The sequence below is a fragment of the Heterocephalus glaber genome, unplaced genomic scaffold (assembly GCF_053883595.1).
Source record: "Heterocephalus glaber isolate CG9 unplaced genomic scaffold, H.glaber_assembly_v1.0 deba00000071, whole genome shotgun sequence".
NCBI lineage: Eukaryota > Metazoa > Chordata > Mammalia > Rodentia > Bathyergidae > Heterocephalus > Heterocephalus glaber.
Window position 1 is genome coordinate 29,474,412 of NW_028258137.1, and position 20,328 is coordinate 29,494,739.

The 20,328-nt window shown below is 40.6% G+C and overlaps 1 protein-coding gene and 1 long non-coding RNA gene across 4 annotated transcripts in view; both read left to right on the top strand.

The window, feature by feature from the left end:
- The window catches only part of Ces5a (carboxylesterase 5A), a 353,566-nt gene that overhangs the window by 110,187 nt on the left and 223,051 nt on the right, over positions 1–20,328 (top strand). The window lies entirely within an intron of this gene.
- The window catches only part of LOC147830671 (uncharacterized), a 33,879-nt gene continuing 27,743 nt past the window's right edge, over positions 14,193–20,328 (top strand). For 2 of the 3 annotated variants that reach the window (XR_015440738.1, XR_015440754.1), the window contains exons 1-3: positions 14,194–15,805; positions 16,861–16,918; positions 18,964–19,041. This is a non-coding gene — a long non-coding RNA (uncharacterized LOC147830671). Of the gene's footprint in view, positions 15,806–16,860; positions 16,919–18,963; positions 19,042–20,328 lie in introns of all 3 variants that reach the window. The other variant, XR_015440755.1, reaches the window with a different exon arrangement.

Consider the following 20,328-nt stretch of genomic DNA (forward strand, 5'->3'; position numbering starts at 1 on the left):
TTAAAGTCTACACCATCTGATATAAATATATCTCCTCTAACTATAATATTTATGTGGTACATCATTTCTCCATACTTTTACTTCTAAACTATGTATGTTTTTATGTATAAGATGAATTTCTTTAAGAGTATAGCTGGACCTTACTTTTTTGTTCAGTCTGACAATTTGTGCATTATAATTTCTATGTTTTATTCCATTTACATGTAAGGTAATTATTGAAGTGGTTGGTTTTAGTCTATTATTTCGATAATTGTCTTTCATTTTTTAATTCTTTTCCTTTAACTTCAGCCTTTTCTTGAATTAATTGAATTTTTGCATTTCTGTTTATTATGTTATTTCTCATTTTGTTAATTATATTCTATTTTACAATTTATTATTATTTCAATTTTATTTTTATTTCTCTGTGTTTAGCTTAGTGCTTCTTGGGATTGCAATATGTGTCTTTAACTACCAAAATCTACCTTAAAAATATACTACTTTAGGTATAATGTAAGACCCTTAAAACACTATACTTCCATTTCCTTTCTCATGCCCTGTGGTATTATTATTATACATTTAATTTCTACATATATTAAACTCATAATACATCATTCTTAGTTTTGCTTTAGACAATTATATTTTAAAAGAATTTTAAATGACAAATACCTGAGTTTTGCTTAGCATTGTTTTTCTTTGGCCAGAATACATTTATTTAACATTTATGAAAATGCAGTGCTGGTCTGCTGCAATAGATTTTCTCAGAATTTTGCTCTTCATTCTTGAAGGATATTTTCGCTAGCCATGGAAACTATATTGACACTTTTTTCTTTCATGATTCAAAAGCATCATTCCATTGTCTTTTCACATGCGTTATTTATGATAAGTCAGCAATAATTCTCACTTTTCCCTGCGTGTAATGTGTCTTTTTCACTTAGTGCTTTAAAGATTTCTTCTTTATGATCAGTTTGTCGCATATTCAGTTATGTTGTTTGTTGGTCTGATTTTTAAAATATTTGTCCTGTTTGATGTCTATTAAGCTAGTATCTTTGACTAGTTTTCATCAAATTTGTACAATTTTCATTTTTCTTCAAATATTTATTTTCCTCCCTTCCTATACTTAAAGGACTTCAATAAATGTTATACTGTTTAATATTCTTCCACAGATAATTTAGACTTCTTCATTTTTGGGGCCTCTTTTTTCTATCTGTATGTTGGAATGGATTGTTTCTGTTGTCTTCAAGTTCACTCCTGTTGCCTTCTACAGTGTCTAACATGATCTTAATACCATCCAGTCAATTTTTTAATTGTAGATATTGTACTTTGTGCCCTAGAAATTCTATTTGGGGTTTTAAAATAGTTTCCATTCCTCTTCTCATTTGGTTCATTTTTTAAAAAAACTCTTTGGAAATATTGCTGTTTTCAATTTGTTGTCTGGTGTGTTTAATATCTCTGTTATTTCTGGTCTGTTCCCCAAAATTGATTTTGTTTCTGATTTATGGCTTAGTTTTTCCTAATTTTTTCATGTCTAATAGTTTTTTGATTGAATGCACAATGTTGTTAAGTTGTTGATTGGATTTGTTGTATTCCTTTAGAGATTGTTGAGTTTTGTTCTGGCAGGCAGTTAATTTACTATTGTTAAGTGAATACCTATTTAATTCTGTTAATGGATCTACTTTGTCACCACTTCTAAGATGAGAGTTTTCTTAGTGTCTCTATTGAATTCCTTGGGGTTCCCCCAGTTCTCTTAATTCTAGTTTGCTGGACCTTGAATTCCTCCAACCACATACATGTAGGTTTTGATAGCTTTTCAAATTACAGCTCTCTGGTGGTTGTTCTTTATCTGGGTTTTTTTTTTTTTCTGTGTTGTCTTATGGACTCAGCCTACAAATATGCAGCTTTTTATTTATGGAAAGATTCATAGTCATCTCCTGAAGTTTTTGAAACTCTCTTTGTAGCTACTTCGTCGGTACTCTGCCCCTCAAATTCTGGCTCCTCTAACTTTGATTTATTTCTTCATCATGAGAAATTCTGTTCTGTGCTTGGGTTCCCTATCTCTGTCCTGGGTTTTGGTAAAAACCTATCATCAGAAAGCTAGGGGCTCACCTCAATTGTTTCCTGTCACTTAGACATTGCAGTGCTCACTGTATAAGATCTGAAAATAGTTATTTCGTACATTTTACCCAGTATTGTAAAGGTTTATAATGACATAGCTAGTTGGTGCCAGTGATTCTATCATAACCAGAAGCTATTCTAGAAATCACTTTTAAAACAACTTATAATAGTTGTCACAGAGTTAACAAGTGCTGAGATCAAACAGAATTAGAGAAATCCCAAAGGTCTGCCCACCTGCAATGTTTTGCAGGTACTCTAGGACAGATCATGACATTGGGACAGGAGTTTCTTGAAAGATCAAAGCCCTGAAGAGGTTGGATCTCTTCTTTGGGAATAGAATTTCATGATTATAAGGTTTTAAAAATCATTATGCCTTTTGTCTGTGAGCTCCAAGGCTACCAGTCAGTCACTGTGTCCAGGAATCATCATAATAAGTTCATTTAAGGCCAAGTCCATGGGGAATCCAGTCACTACCATGTCATTATCTGTCCTTAGGAGTGAGCGATGACTGTGTGGACTCTGAATTTATTCTATCTACAGGTCACCACTCATCAGTCCATGAGAAAGATTAGCCAAGGAAGCTTCATTGAGTTATCTGAACCAATATGTTAACAGAAGTATAAGATAAAGGATTTGGAAAGACAAGGGCAAAGAAGAGGGGAGGTGACTGCCAAACTCAGGGAAACTTCAGAGATGAAAGTCTAGGAAAAGAGGACAAAACAAAGCAACACTATCACGATTTTCCTCACGTACAGAACAATGATGACAACCTCACAGGTTTATAGGGCATGGGAGGGAGGAAAAAAGGGAAAATGAGCATGTTGACTCATTATTTTGAATGCACTAGCACAGGCAATTTCCAATGTCCTTAGCAAAAGTTAGTGTTGAAACACATACATTTCTCTGTAGTTAGAGAAGGAACAGAACAGGCTGTAACTCCCTTTGTGGTTTCTGTGGCCACATCCTATATTCTCTGTGTCTTGGTTTCATTTTCCTGTCCTTGTTCTAGGTTACACTTCTTGTGGTCTGAAGGATCTGAACATCTGGAGTTCCCTATTGGCACTCTGGAGACAGTGAGGGTTGGTCTTGACAGAAGTTGGATTGAATCAGGGAAGAGATTATAGGTGCTAAATTAGACTATACTCAATTGGTAGAGAAAGCCCATATGTTCTTAACATGATGGTTATTTTCTTCTTGGAAGGATCTGTGGGTGTCATAAAATAATATCATCAGGGAGGACGTTCCAGAGTCCATCAGACCTGGGTGTGGCACAGTGGAAAGCCCACAGGCTTGGGAGCCACCTAGACATTCCATTTTTAAACTCTCATTGTGCTGCTCATTATTTTGTCTCCCCAGGACCCATATTTCTTTCTTTTATAGGAGTGAGAATATTTTACTTTTAGAGTTGTTGCTAAGAAGGTTAAAAGAGGAATGTAAAAAGGACCAATTGCTAGAAGCAGAATAGGTAGACATCTACTGGCTCCTTCTTATAATTTTGCTCTCCCAACCCTGACAAACAAAAAGGAAGATTCTTGGTGGGGAGTAGTAGCAAGGACACCTATACAGTTTCTACTTCTTCAGTGTCTCTCAGGTGAGACAGGCACATCAGGGAAAGTGGTGTTTACTAGCAGCTGAAACATACCCACTAGTAAGCTTTTTGGGGAAATTAAACCCAAGGGTTCTTTGGTAATATCCCCCCCCCACACCCCCCCACTATATCCCTAGAGCTCTGTCCTTAAAAAGAACTACCCCTTCTCATCTCTTAGGTTCTCTGAGACAAGCAAATAGGTAATTACCCCCTTTGGTCCAGATAAGGGATGATCCTACAGTGGCTTGTCCATGATTGCCAGAGCTGTCTTACATCTTCATCAGTGCCTGGCTGTATATCAGTCTGCTTCTGGGAGGCTGCTTTCTTGAGGGACCCAGACTGGGAGGGTCAGACCACTATGTCCAAGCAGATACCCCAAGAACTGAGGTCTCCTCCTTGTCCCATTTTGAGGCCTTGGGGTTCAGATGCTTGGGAGCCCTTCTGACTATATTAATGTAGCATTCAGCCTCCTGTGAACCTGCATTCTGGCTGCTGTGTGGTGCTCATGGATCCAGTAGGGACACCTGGGACACAATTCCTTGCCAAGAGCATGGCTCACATCTGACTGATAGATGAAGGTGCTGGATGTTCATCCACCAACTGCCATGCCTCAAAGTTGCTCAAAGTGGCTCTTCTCTAGGGCCTTAACTCTTTTGAACTTTTGGTCTGCCCCATGCATGGGATGGCTTGCTGCTGTCAGCAAAGAATTCCCTTAGGTAACAAGATACAGGTGTTTGAAGTGGGAAGCTGTAGTCATGTAAGAAGACTATTGATGATGTCCAGGGTAGGGCACAGCATTTGTTGCAACCCCTGTGATTATCAAGTTAATGTGGATATGTCTCCTCCCTTCATTCCTTTCCTTAATTATTTGTTGAGTATCTATCAGGCATCTACTCTATGCTAGGTGCTATGCTATAAGTATTACAGATCTACTAGTCAACAAATAATAGTCCCATTTGTCAAGGTGTAGGTAGATAATCACCCAATACCAATGAAAAATGCCAGAGCATTTATACTTAGGCCCGAAACACAGCCCAACAACTGTGTTTCCCCCTCAGCTACTTCAAGTCTTGTCCACATTCCTCCAATCTCCTCCCTTACCCACAAGTCCTACTGAGCTCCATTTCCTCCTATCCACCTTGCATTGCTTCTTGTCTGCAGACACCTCAGGCAGAAGAAATCCCCCAACCCCCCTCCCCTTCTTGTGTTTCCTGTTTACCATCTACCCATTTGTACTGAAATTCAAGTTTGTTTTCTCCCACACTTCTTGTTCTGCCCTATCCAAATAGTTACAGATGATGATGCACATACCAAGCACCAGGACAACACAGGACTCTTCCAAGCATTGAGCATGAATTATGTCATTGAATCCTTTCAACCCTGAAAAGTACAGATTCACACCGTCCCTATTTTACTGATGAGAAAACTGAAAGTGAGTCATGGTTGCCAGCCAGCATATGACAGAGGCAGTGCTGGACCAAACAGCCTGTTTCCAGAGCCAGTTCTCTTACTCATCACCACAGTGTCTCCAGGTCCAGTGTGAGAGACAGGCATTCAACCAAGAGTTCTACAAATAATCATGTAATTACCATGGTGCTGAGTGCTGAAACAGAGAAGTACAAGCACCTTCTTTTGCCTAGACTAGCTGGAGACTCAGTGGAGGGAATACTTCCTGAAGATGTGTTCTTTATATGTACCTTGTTAGGGTGCTTTGCATGAAGTCAGCAAGGGGGAACATGGGTGAGGGAGAAAATATCCGTCACAGACCCAAAGAAATCATGCTGTTGCCATCTTTTCCACACCCCTAAATGGTAACCACGTGTTTTCTTTAATACGCACTGTGACCTTGTTCCCTTTAACTTGATTCTTTTCCATGATGTATTAACTGACCAGAAGTTGTTCTGATTGCTGCTCCATGTTCCTGTCCAAAGATTGGCAAACTTTTCCTGTACGAGCACGTAATAAATATTTTAGACTGTATGGGTCAAACAATCTCTGTTGCAACTCAACTCTGTCATAGCACTGCAAAAGCAGCTGCACACAACATTGAGGCCATACTCTTAAGTGAAATAAACAGGACACACATGTAAATACCGAATAGTTTCTCTGGTGTGAAAAACTAAAAGTGTAAGTGAGGATCAAAATGTATAATTGATATTGTGAAATAGGAAGAAAAGGTCTAGAGGGGTAGGGGAAGTGGGAGGGGTAGGGGGAAGGAAAGAAGGGAAAAGAAAAAATATGAGAAAAGGAAAAAAATGGAAACAAAGTCTTTGTAAATAGGGAGAAGTGGAGGGGGTAAGGGAGGGCAGGGGAAGGGGAAAAAAATAAGAACCAAGATACGTCACGTAAAGGTACAAGAGCCCCATGATGAATGTAACTGTATTGTAAACCTAAAATGTACCAATAAACTTAATGGGGGAAAAAAAAGCTGCTGCAGACAATATGATGTGAATGAGTGTTACTGGCTGTGTGCCAATAAAACTTTATTTGTGGATACTGAAATCCAAATTTCATATACATGCATATTTATATGTCACAAAGTATTCTTTTTGTGATATTTTTCAATCATTTGAATATTCATTCTTAGCTCTTGGCCTGGCCATACAAAAACAAGTAGCAGGCTGGATTTGTCCTGAGGCTGTGGTTTGCTGACACTGCCCCTGATTCACATTTCCACCTACCATATGGACATCTTTTTTTTTTTTTTTTGCCTGGTCCATAAGTTCCATGCAAAATGAATGCTTCTAAAAATCAAGCTTATCACTCCAACGAAATCAACTTTTCTTCCCATTATTCTGATTTCTGTTAATGACCATCCACTGAGGGATGTCAGGGAAGGGAACAAAACAAAATGGCACAGCATGAGATCCACTGCTCTAGCTATGTCAGGCTGTTGTCACTTTTCCCATATGTGCAGCACTTTCCTGCCTTTGCCTAGCACCTGCCCACCCACCTCTTCCTTTCTCCCTTTACATTTTCCCTGAGACCTGAGTCTACTCCTGCATCGTTTTATCACCTCCTGCCCCTTACTGCCTCCAACCTACTTTCCACCCCATTGCTCTACAAAAAGAGGCCCTGCAAAGGTCACCGATGACCTCAGTGTTGCTGCACCCAAAGGACATCCTCCAGCTCTCATCTTACTTGCAACTAACACCGTTGACCTCCTTTTTCTTTGAAACCCTCCCTCTGACTTTGGCTACTCCTTTCTTTCTCCTGCATGTGCTTCCCTCTGCTACCTGGCCTGACAGGTTGGAATTCCTAAAGGCTGAATCCAAGGTCTGTTTGTCTTGTTCCATTAGCTACTTTCCTTGGGCAACTCTGTAGCTCCTGTCCTAGTGTTACCTAAGCAGCAACTCATATATCTAGCTTTGTGCTAACATCTCCTCTTTAGGTCTTAAAGTGCCTCAACTTTACACATCCCAAATGAAAATTATTCACTCATGCCAGTGTCCACTCAATGAACAAGCAGTTACTGAACACTTGCTTGCTGTCCAGTAGTATCTGAGTGGCCAAGGATGTAAATTTCAGTAAAAAGAGACAGCCCCATATTACAGGGAGCTTACTGAGGGAGACACAATATTAAGCAAATACTCATGTCCCTGACTCCCCACACCTCATTTCTACCACAATAACCTTCCCCCCACCCCATTGTCCTCATCTAGGGAACAAGATTATGCAGTCCTGAAAGCCAGAGATACCCTTAATACCTCCCTCTTTCTTACTACCTCCCATCCCCACAATGCTCCTTCTGGTCTAGGTGACTCACCCCAAACACCTGATTTCAGTTCTCCCCCTGCCCACTGATGCCTTCCCAGTCCTGGCCACCACCCCAGCCCTGCTGGACCACTGTTTCAAAATAAAACTCCTATCTTGCTACCTCCTGCCTCCCCTCCACTCAGGGACACCAGTTCAAAAGTTTTCAAGACTTAACATTGTGCTTAAAATCAAGGGCAAGAGCTTCTCACTAAGCTTCTCAAGACCACACCTGCCCTGCTGACCCTTGCCTGGTCTCTCACACACCACTCCCCTCTGGATCACTGGCACCTTCCTGGCCCATGTCAGCTGTTTATGCTGATCGAATTTCTTTCTCACCTTGAGCTTATTACTTCCTTCAACAGGAATGCCACAGTCTCTTCTTTCTTCCTGCCTGGATGTCTCTGACACACTTTCAGATCTTAGTTCTAACATTATTTCCTCAGCAAGTCTTCTTTCATTTCTCCTCTAGGTCAGATGTTCCTGTTAGAGTTTTGACATGCCTCAGAGCACCCCTCATGACTTTGGCCATATTATATTTATGTTTAAAGGTTGGACACACCCTGAATAGCTCCTGTAAGGCAGGGACTCTTGCTTAGAAAATAAAACTCAAAATTGTGTCATCAGCTACTAGACACTCCCTGGAAGAAAATAAGTGCCCAGTAACTATTTAAGTGGATGGATAGTTGGATGACTGAAAATGAATGTCATTCCCCCTGCCTGAATTCACTTTGCTTATTCTTCCTAATCCTTTAAGGGTGGCTCAAATGCTGCCTGGTGCAGGAAGCCTTCCCTGATGCTCGGTGGAAATTCACCTTTCTTCTGTGTCCCTGTCTCTGCATGTATCTCTGCTCCAGATTCAACTGTTCTTTACCTTGAGTTACTGTGTTCACAGCAGCTGTGGTCCTCATAGTCCAAATGTTGCCTGAGATCCAGAACCCATTTTGTTCATTTTTGTATTTTTCAATTGATTTCTTGTCTTGGGCATGAAAGGAACACAGCAAATACTTGAAATGATGTTTTATATAATCCAGGTCATTGTAATCCTGACAATGATCCATCTTCTGGACATAGTGTTACAAACAGTGACGGGGCCCGGCAAGGGACAGGGACATTCTCTGCCACGTCTGCCTTTGTCACTTTGCTGTTCCTCGTTCCCTACAGGGTACTCAGCCACCCAACAGGCTTCCCTCTCCTGACCTCATTGATGCAAAATTTCCTTATTCTCACTCACCATTACTTTTCTGAGTTGTTTGTGGTTCATCAGGTTTATTAGTAATTTTTTCACTGTCTGGGGATCCATTTCATCCAACCTGCTGATTTGCTACATTTAATTTTTTCTGAGAATTCCTATACTTGTGTTTTTATCAACAGCTGTGTTTACAAGGCCTTAATTACTGCCTAATTGTGTATACCCACCCCTCCCCCTTCATTTTTCTAAAGTCTAGCTACTAAAACTGGAACAACGTAGTTACTCAGCTTTTTCCCCTTCTCATTGCCAAGAAAAGTTGGAGGTGTAGCTCAGTGGTAGAGTGCTTGCCTAGCCTGTGTGAGGCCCTGGGTTTGATTCTCAGCACCAGAAAAGAAATTTTGAAGTAGCTTTCATGGTATACCTGCTCTCAAAGTAATAATTGCACCTTAAAAATTTATGATATGATTCTATTACAGCTTGGCTGGTGTCTTGTGATCCTGATTAAATTTGCTTATTAAGTATCCCAACTCTCTATCTGCTCCCTTTAGTACTTTTGTTTGTACTGTGTGCACAACTATCTTTGGCTTGTTGGGAAAATACTGAATAGTCTGGTTATCTGAGTTATCCTAATTGGTATGCACAAGTTCCTGACTGTCTTAAAATAAAAAGTACAGTGCAGTTTTCTTTGCTATATTGCTAAGCTAATTGTTTAAACCCCAGTGATGCTTTCTCCTTGCCAGGTACTGTCTCAAGGGCTTAACACACATTGTGACATTTAATCCTGACAGACACCCTACAAATAAGTGTGCATGAGGGTGCCATCTTCGTGGCACAGAGATGCTAAGTAACTCACTTAAAGCCAGACAACTTATGAGTGGTAGAATCAGGATTCTTGACTCCAAAGATTTTAATTATCATGACGGAATTCTTTGTTTTTGTTTTCTTTTTGGTGCTGGGAACTAAACCCGGGGCCTCATGCCTGCTATTAAGCGTAGATTGTTCAACTGTGCTGTGCCTTCTCCCCTTTGTGCTGGAGTTCTTGATTTCCTTGTCTCTTAATAGTTCAGAACCCCCCTCACCTCTCTTAGTTCCTCCAGGTAGCCATGAGGACACCATTCATTATGGTGTCATGGTCCAGATGGTGTAGGGACTTTGGCTTGTCCTGACTTTCTTCCTGTTGTATGGTCCTGGTAAAGGCTTTGAGATGGAAGCATTATAAATAAGTTCTAAGATTCTGGGCCCAAAGGACTGTGAGAATTGAGAGGTTAGTGCACAAAGAGCTAGTTTCAAATCCCTTTACAAAAATCTAAGGAACTAAAGCTGCACTGATATAGAAGATCAGGATCAGTCAGTCCATCAACAAATCTTTATTAAATTCCACTAAATACAAGGCACCATCCTCGGTGCTGTGGGCAGCTATCCGAGTAGCACTGGTTTGTACAGTAGCATAATGATTCGAAGCTCTGATGAAAAAGACTATTTATGGCATGCCAGTACTTATGAGGCTGACGGCTGCTAAGTCTTCTTAAGCCTGAAACTGAGATTGCGGGTTTTTCTTGAGGAAAAAAAAAAAACAAAACAGAATACCCGTCCCTCTGTTTGGAAGGGTGTAAATTGAGCTCCTGTGTTATGCAACAGTGGGAACAGGACTGAAAGTGGCTTCCCTGGGAAAAACAAGAAGCAAGAGGCCACTTGAGCTTTCTACTTCTGCAGGGAGGGTAAGGATGAGATTAAAAAAAGAAAGAAAGAAAGAAAAAAACCCAAACATTTCCACAGAATGTCTCAAATACATGTATTTTTTCTTTTAAATGACTCTGAACTTATCTTGCCATTTGGAAATGTTAACTCTGGAAAGGGCAATTAGCATAGGGACATGTGGACTGGTTAAGAATGTGAGGATAGTACAGGAGACGAGAAAGAGGTAATGGATTGTCAAAACTTTCATGGCTGCTTGGTATCAAAAGTGTAGACCATATTTGAAAGATCAGTAGGTGGGAGTGAAAGTGTGGGAGTACTGCACGTGCAGAGAGAACTCAGAAGTACATTTCTGAGGGTGTGCAGAGCTCTGCCATGGCTAGCTATGGGCTGCCACCACAGGGTGGGGTGGGGGTACCTAGTGAAATTCAGGACTTTTTTTTTCTGAGACCCTATGCTATAAATTGAACATTTGTGACCTTCTAAAATCCTTATGCTAAATCTTAATGCCTAATGTGATGGCATTTGAAGGTGAGGTCTTTGGGAGGTGATGAGATCATGAAGGCAGAGTCTTTATGGATGAGATTTGTACCTAATGAAAGAAGCTCAGCCTAGTGCCCTTGCCCCTCCACCATGTGAGAGCTCAGTGAGAAGACACATCTATAGCCTAAAAGTGGGTTCTCCTCCAACAGAGAATCCTCTGTCACCTTGATCTTGGCCTTCCCTCCCTCCAAAATAGCGAGCAAGACATTTCTGTTGTTTGTCAGTCATCCAGGCCCTATTCGTAATAGATGCCTGCACAGACTAAGATACTCTGAGACCTTTAAGGAGTTATCTGTAGGTTAACTGTGATGAGCTGCTCCTTGCTTTACCTCTAGCCGACTGAGCTCTGACTTGTCTGTCTCATGGTGTAAGTGTGCTCCGGAGCTAGGATACATGGGACATCATCCCTAACCAACTCTGTGACCTGGGGCAAGTGTTTCAGTTTCTCCATCTGTGAAATGGGGATATTATCATTATTGACCTCAGAGAGTTTCAAGAGGATCGAATGAGATAATACATGGAAGCTGCTTAGAATGTGCTTGTCACACAAGTTCTTAAAGAAATGAGTGGTCACTACAGTATTACTATTTTTATTCTGAAGTACTCCACTGTGTGACTCTGAGGGGCCAGAATAGGGGATAAAGGTCAGGTAGGATTTAGAACTGTTAGCTGCCTGAGAGAAGTAATCAGACACTAGCTAGTACTGGCAAACAAATTATAAAGGCTCATTGTGCTCATGGATAGATTATCATTATTATTATTTTCATTCTTATTTGTCTTTTGGGGAAGTATCATCATTATCTGTGCTCATGAAAGACAACTATGTATAACACTGTATTTATACACAGAGAAATCAAGAAGAAAAACAAAGAGATTTCAACTTCCAACAGAGCAGTCTAAATGTAGGTAATTTCAACTCCTCATTTCAAACTGCTTTTATCTTCACAAAAAACAAAGATGAGGGAAGCAAGTGAAATACCACAAGTAGCATTGCTGGAGATTGATTACAGCCAGGAAGAGGAGAGGTTGGATTCTGAAAGACTTTTTAAAGAATATTCAAACTCACATCTCTGACTGGATTTAAGGCTTGGATGGGCTGTATAATGTGTGGCTGCTGTAAATATTTATTTTAGTGACCATCATATCACATCCCCATATACCATGCTGGGTTTGTGAGGGCTCAGGGTTTACAGGGCCCCTGAGTGCTTCAGGGAGAAGTGTGAGAAGCAGCATGGGTGGCCTGTTATTGTGTGTATTGGTTGCTTTTCTCTGAGGACAAATTTCCTTTAGTTGTGCTGCAAGGTCTGATCAGATACTAGGCAGGACAAGGTTAGTCTGTGTGTTAAACTATGAAATCAGCAGTGGTGGCTGACATCAGATGATGGGATAAGGTAGAGAAGTGTGAGACTCTAGGCTCTTCTTCCTAGGTCCTCAGAACCTAGCCAGGGCTAGCTGTACCTCTGTAGAAGTGGTACCAGTGAGGCACCCAGCTTAACTGTGTGGCACCTGGGGGAGAAAACTCTAAGGATGTGTGTCTTATGCAGGTCAGAGGGTTCTGGCCATCTTGCTACAGAGAGGCTGGGAGAAGCTACAGACTCTGAGAAGAAATAGAAGCAGGCCCATGAGGAGAGACTCTGCAGCATTCACTTTTTCATGAAGAGATAAAATTAAGTTGAGAAGAACAGAAAAGAAACCTGGCAGGGTTCCTTGTTAAAAACAGACTGCAAACATTTGAAATAATCCGCATCTTGGGTAAATGTACATATTTCCTGAAAGTGAGAGAAAAACTTGTGTTTCTATAGCGTTTTTCTTCCAAGGGCATCAAAGCTCTGTCTCTTTCTTTTTTTAAGGTTCTGACTCCTGACAATAGAATCTGGTCCAGAAAGATGGTTAATCAGAGATTCAGAGGGTAGTGCCTTAGACTGCAGTTGGCTTTATCAAGAGATTTTATCTGGTGCTTTGTGACCAAAGCATTTGGAAATAGGAAACCTCTGGGTTGTTCCATTTAAGGCCCTACAGCATGAGAGTGCCCGGGAGTTATTAGTGTACAACCTACACATCCTTATGGGGAAGCCTGGTCCTATAGGATATTCTATGTTTTGGTAGAAATGTAATAAATTAAACTGAAATATAGAAAAGATAATTATAATACCTATTGTTTTCTCTGCCTCTTTTTCTTTCTATTCACATCAATGAGTGGTAACCAACTATTTGTGTAGTTTGTGTTTAGAGTGAATTTCTCATTTGGGGAAATTTTATAATCATTTAATATATAATTGCTATCACAAGGAAGATACTTTACCCCTGTGGAAAATTTCACTCCTGACTATTACTCTGTCTATGATAGTTGCTGTACTCCTGTGAGATGGTGGCATTCTGGGGTTTTCTCCATTTGGATCACCTCTTTATTGCAGGACCAAGCAGACTCAGATGGTCCTGATGTGGCAGCTGGTGAACAGGTAATTCACTGTGGCCACTTTCCATGGCAGTGTGGCCAGTCCTTGCTCTAACTATGTAGCAATAGGCCTGAGGCTCAGATTAGATTTGGCAGCCCTGGACTTTCTCATCAGCAGAGTAGGAAGCTATGACCAGAGCAATTTCTTCTTCTTTTTAAATTCTTAGATCTTAGGGCATTAGGTTAGTGTTATAAAAATGCCTTTCAACCAAATTTCACCCTGATTTTTAATCAGATTCCCCCAAAATAACCTCTACAACTTTAATACCTATTACAGGAAACCCATCTAATTAGAGACGTGCAAATATGAAATACTCTGTTTTCTCCTCTCAAAACAGGAACTCAGTCTCTCACTGTGCCTCAGTTGGTCCATCTTTGGTTTTTCTATCTTTCTTCTTTCCTCCTCTTCTTTCTCCTCTTTTTCTTCCCCCTTCTCCCTGATGGTGTCCCTGGGGATTGAACCCAGGGCCATATGTGTGCAAGTGCTCTACCACTGAGGTACCCCTCCAGGGCCCAGGCCCCCACATTTTATTTATTACCAGCATCAAGCAGACATTTAATAGAACTGCAGGGGAGAATTTGGAGGCCAGCAAATTGAAACTTCTTGGTCATCCAGCAGTGAGACCTACCTGCCATGAGGTTTTTGGAAGTTCTTCATGGTCTCCTAGCTCCAGCTTTTGAAGTGTCCCCAGCTCTAGTCCATCCAGGAACCCATGTTTCCATGTCTTTAAGTAACAGCTTAACTGCTATAGGCTTGCTGCACAGGGCCAAAAACATTTGTATCTTGTGCCTTCACTTTTTGTATGAAATTTTAAAAAAGAAAAAAGAAAAACGAGCTTTGATATCCTTAAAAGAAAAGGGCTGTAGAAGCACAAGTTTTTCTCTCACTTTTAGGATATTTGTGCATTTACTCAAGACTCACATTATTTCAGATGTTTGCATTCTCTTTTTTACCAGGAAGCCTGCTAGGTTTCGTTTCTGTTCTTCTCAACTTAATTTGATCTCTTCATCAAACACCCGTTTCTGTGCATTTATATTTTCTGTGGGGTGCTGTGGAGATCATAGAGACCAGACCACACTGCAGGAACTTGTGCTTGAACACAGATGACTTGAGTACCACTCAGAGAACATGTAAATGGCCCAGAAGGATATGTGGGTAAAAGAATGGCAACCGCAGAACCCATGTATACAGAGAAGGGAGGATATATTTATGTCTTATTGAAGGACAGGGTGATAGGTCTGGGGAGCTAACATGAGGCAGATACTAAGTGGAATGTCAGATGTGTACATGTGGTTGAAGTGGAGGGAGGATCCATACCTCTGTGTCCTCAGCCCAGACAATCTGTCTGGGCATGGTGGATCTTCCAGCTTCACCCGAAGATCACCATTTTGGATGTTGGGCTCTGTCCTTCCTTTATCCCATTGTAGTTCATTCCCTGTAGTTTCAGGTTAGTCATTGTTGGGGGTAGGCATTGACATTCTAGTTCCTCAGCTCATAGTCAAGGTTGAGACAGTTGTTTCCTTGTCTGGTCATGTTATGTCAATACTGAGTTGGATATTACATTCCCAACAATTATCAATAAAGGGCCAATAGTGTCTTTTTATTATGCTTTGGGCTAAAATGAGAAACCAGGAGGCAGAAGATGTGGGTAAACATGGCAGGTTGCATATGCTCTGTAATTTCTTCTCTCTACCCAAACACCACTAAAATGATGGTAAAGAAAAAGTATAAACCTACAGGGACCAAGAAAAGTGGAGAGAAAATGACATCAGATGAGAAAGATCAAAAACTCTTGAAACAGAGAAGTGGAGAGCTGAGCATTTGCTTGGCAGAGGGGAAAGCTAAAGAGAAGCAAGAGGTGAGACAGTGGAGTGGAACATTAGTGGATGAATTGAAGATCTCTCTCTCTCTCTCTCAGGAGATCTCCTTTCTCAGTCCAAACAGCCAACAGCCGTTCTTTCTCTGCTCCACCAGGAAGTAGGGGATTTAATCCCTGGATATTTGAACCAGGGAGACTTCAGTTTGAGGGAATAGTGGCAACAATGGTGAGCTGGATGGGTGAGCTATAAGGGTCAGGGTCTAATTCTCCCCTGCTGGGTGTGTCTTGGGATGCTAACCCATATGTCCCCACTTTCTGAAAGTGGGGGATCAGTGGTTCCTTTCTGGAGACACAGACTCCCTAAGAGGAAAGACTCATAGATTCTGACATGAAATGGCAGCTCCCTGCTTTATGACCCAACAATGAAGCCACCCACTGAGAAGCCCTGCACTTTGATACAGAACTCCTCACATTGTAGCGCCTTTCCCTGTGGGAACAGGTAGCCTAAGAACAGCAGGAAGAAATCACACTGTAGGCTGGACAGCCTAAGAGCAATGAGAAGATGGAACAGCAGTGGTATAGGACTAGGATATTATCAAAGAGAAGATAGCAGAAATAAGATCATCTTAAGATAGAGTCAGAAGATCAAACAGGAAATCATGGGGAAAGTACAGAAAAATAAAAATACATAAATGGAGAAAATGATTAGAAAATTAGAGAATTACACTAGGATGTCCAACATGTGACATTTAGTTAAAACAAAGGCTCTGGCAGATCTCTCTGGCTATCTGATTCAGCCTTCAGACACCCTACTCAGAATTATGTTAGTCTTCTAAAAAATAGGCTGTATTTAATGCAGTTTTAAATTTATAGAAAATTAGGGGAAAGGAAGATGGGATAGATGAAATGAAAACAATAATGTTTTAAAGTATGTAAAGTAAAACTCCTCTTCCCTTGATGAACAGCAGGGGTAGCGGTGGTGGGAGAGACAACATTACATCCTGGGTCATCCCTCACTGTCCAGTATAGTACTGGGGATTAAACCCAGAGCTTTGTACATGCTAGGCAAGTGCTTTGCCACTGAGCTACATCTCAGGATTTTTAATTTTATTTTGAAACAGAGTCTCATTAAGTTGTCCAGATTGGCCTTGAATTTGCAATCCTCCTGCATTAGCCTTCCATATAGCTAGGATTATGGATGTGTGCCAACATGGCTGGCTATATACTAGTTTTAAAAGACTTTTGAGGACTATAGGTATCTCAGTGGCAGAATATTTGCCTATTATGTACTGAAGCCCTGAATCTGACCTCTAGAAAAAAATAATACAAAGAATTTCAAGGAAAAGATAAATAAAGAATATTAAGTGCACAGTAGTACAAAGGTACCCAATTTCATTGAAATACAGTTGTAAAAATATTAGAAAACAAAACAGTGATATAGTAATGTATGTGCTTTCGATGAGCACATTAAATAAGATCTAGAGGCAAGTCTACTGTAATTTTGAAGCAGTGATGAGCACAAATGATATATTCAGATATTTGCATCAGTGTGATGGGAGATAAACATGCCTAGGATTTCTTTAGGTGACTACTGTAGCACATTACAGTTTTAATCAGACATTTGTTGAATTAGTATCTTTGAAAACTATATGCATATCAATTTTATAAAGGGTGACAATTTTAAAAATAATTAGAAAGCATAATTTTATTTTTATTCAGGCAGAAGAGACCAATGAAAACAAATTTAATGATGATGATATAAAGAGACTCCAGGAACCCAGGTAAACAACTTCAAAATAGCAAGATAAGTTTGCATAGCACTTTACAGTTTTCCATGTGCCCTTTCACACATTCCTGCATATGATTTTCACAAAAACCTCTAAGAGAGGCAGTATAAATTTTATCTTTATGTTTAGTTTATAAATGAGACACCAAGACAGGACTCAAAATCAAGTCCTTGGAATTCTAATCAAGTGGGGCTTGATTGGTAAGGAAGGTTGACGCTTCCCACACATGACAGCAAGGCTCAGAGTCCCACTGACCTAAGGCTGATTGTCATAAAAAGTTGAGTGGCCATTTTAGGTCCAACTCTTAGGCCAGAGGTAGCAGTTCAAAGGAGGTGCTGGCCTGAGGTCATTTTAGACGAGATGTCCTTAGAGGTAAAAGTCCAGAAAGTTTCAGAGGGCTTCTTTTTTGGTACCTGGAAAATCTTGATATCATTGTCCTGCCTGAAGTTATTTTCAGTTCTTTCCCTTCATCTCTCCCTTTTGTCACTTTCCCAGAGCCTTTGTCTTTGCTAGTGTAGTGAGCTGATAAAGGTCGAGTTTCACGCTTCCACAGTGCCCTGGTGGAGCTGTCGATCACGGTGCCTAGCCTCTTCTCCCACAGTTGGGCCAAGAACTATGTTTTATCCCTGCACACAGCAACTCATGCAAAGGGTGAAAGCACTGTCTTCAGGCTTAATTAGGTGCCTCTCATGCAATCTTCTGATTAGAGGCGGAAAGCTACTTTTTCTGTTTTAAAACATGAAGGGTTTTTCTGGAGTTGCTAGGAGCTATTTTCTCTGTTATATGGAGAGAGCTTCTCCAGTGTAAAAGAAAATGCTATTAAAATAGGGACATAATGAAAATGAAATGGAAAGAATGGGGTGGGAAGCAGAGAGACAGAAAGAGACAAACAGAACAATATAATGTGAGATGAAGATATCTGGGATTCAGATTTGAGGAAGAAAGAAGAGAGAGAGAGAGAGAGAGAGAGAGAGAGAGAGAGAGATTTTTGTGGCTCCTTAGTGAGTTCCACTTCTTATCCTGGGGTTTTGTTTCCTGGAATTCTTCCTTCCATTCTGTGAGCCACTTTAGTATATTTAGCATCCAAGAAAGCCAACAATTCCCTTCTTGCTAAACCAATTTGAATTGACTGTCACTTGTAACCTGATGGGTCCTGACCACCAATCAGGGGCCCACAGACATTGTCAGAGGTCAGTATTTGCTTATGGGACCCCTCTTTCTTCTTCTTAAGGCTACAGCAGAGCACACTGTACCTTCCAACACCTGCCAAACTTATCAGCACTCTTCCTGGGCTTCCTCAGACACATTATGTACAGGGGCCTTCTCCTCTTACTCCAAAGTGTCATTTATTCATTTATTCAGCAAGTGTTCACAAATTCACACAACAACCGGAAGGGTGGAAATAAAGATATGGCTAACTGTGAGTCACTAAAAAATAATTCATTTCTTAAAATAAATAAAAAGTTATGAGAGGTCAGAGGAAGGAGTGACCATTATGTGTGGGATTTGGAAAGGCTCAGTGGGTGCTATAGATGGGCAGAGGTGTGAAATTCAGACAATAGAATGGTGGAGAAGTACACAAGCTTGATAGTGGATGTGGCTGCTCTTGGAGGGCAAGGCCCCAGCACAGTTGGAGGTCAGATTTGCTCAGCTTTGTGCAGAGGCATAAATCAACCAATCCAACTGGCATCTTGGGAGGCCATCTGGTTGTCCACTCAGCTTGGAAGGCACTGAACATTTGTGTCCACATTTGTGGTATGAGGACCTTTCTGTTTTCATGCTGAGGAGCTGGCTTCAGGAGGAGAGGCCGGTTCAGGGAGACAGGTGAGTGTTTTGTCTTGAGAACTAAGATACTTGTGCTACTATCACGCACAGGACTCCAAGCATGGTGCTAGTTCCACATTAGGCTGGCACTGCCTTTGTGGCTGCATTTGCCCCTAGGTGAAGGCAGAGGGGCACTGTTTGCTGTAGAAGGTGCAGGGGAGCCTGTGTGCTACCTGCTTCAGGAATCTGCCCTTTGTCCCATCTTTTCCTTATAGGAAAATGGAAGCTTCCCCTTCCTGGTGCTGTTCATTGGTACCAATTTGATTGGCTGAGATTGGTCAGCTTCCTGTAAGGTAAGTAAGGAAAAGGACTGCATTTTTTAGCTGGTTCTGGAAAGGAAAGTTTCAACCTGAGCATTTTATATATCCCCAGAAAACTTTTCTCTGTAGAATAATTTGGATGTAGGTGGATCACTTTACCAACATGGATGGATGCTAAACCATCTTGAAAAAGAGATTTGAGGTTCTTTGTTATTTTCTTCTTCTTTTTAACCACTACTACACCTAGAGTTTTAACAAGATAACCCAGAAATGATCTAAATCATCAAACCTTCCTTCCATCTAGACTAAAAGCCGCAGCAAATATGAGCTTGTCAGATATCCTTTACCCTTTCTGGATTTCCATGTGCTGGATATTATTGGTCACTATATGTTTTCACCTGAAAGGACTAGGGACATTTACAAATGTTACAAGAATAGGAGAGTCCCCACATGCCGGCAGAAAGCCTAGGTCCTTCAGAAAGCCTCTGGTCAGATCAGTCTTCCTTCTCTTTTTGAGAATCAAGTGCAGTGATGATTACTAAATATGATCAATTGTTGTCCTGTTATATTCCAAGCTATGGATGTATTATCTCATTAGTATCCTTGTGATGTGAGAATAATAATGATAATGATAATGATGATGATATAGTAGTAATGAAGATGATTGATAAAGTCAGAGGCAAATTTGTCACGAAACTAAGAAAATTTAAGTTTCATACTTGCATGGTCCCTATTTAAGGGCCCAGAGGTGACCCTACCAATGTGATTACATAGTTACATGTTTTGTAAATTTTGCAGGAGAAACTTTTCACTTCAATCAGGAGGCTCTTGTCTTTGTTTTGGTCAACCTTCCCTTTGTCATTGTCCATTTGTATTAAATGACTTTGTAGTGGCTATGGACAAACATGTTCATACTTAATTTTGCATTCATAATTTTACATTCTCTTTCCTAAGGTAGGACCTAGACCTTTATACATATCAGGCTCTGCACAGGGTGGACCAGCACTAGAAGAAACTTAGGGAAGGCAAAGGATTTGGATTTATCTGTCTTGTCTTTAGTCAAGCATATGACAAAATCAACAGATACTCTGCTCCTTAAATGTGTTTTATCTCAAATCAATGGTGAGAAAGTATCAAGATTTCCTAGTCATTAAATATCCATTGCTGTTAATAGCAAAGCTATTTGAAATCTCAATAGTTCTGGAAGACGTTTTTTAAAAAGTGTGGATAGGAGGGAAAACATACCGCCTGCTTCAGTTTCTTACAATTTGCTCACTTTCTAAAATCAAAGTTAGTTACTAGTCAAAACTGTTCTATGAC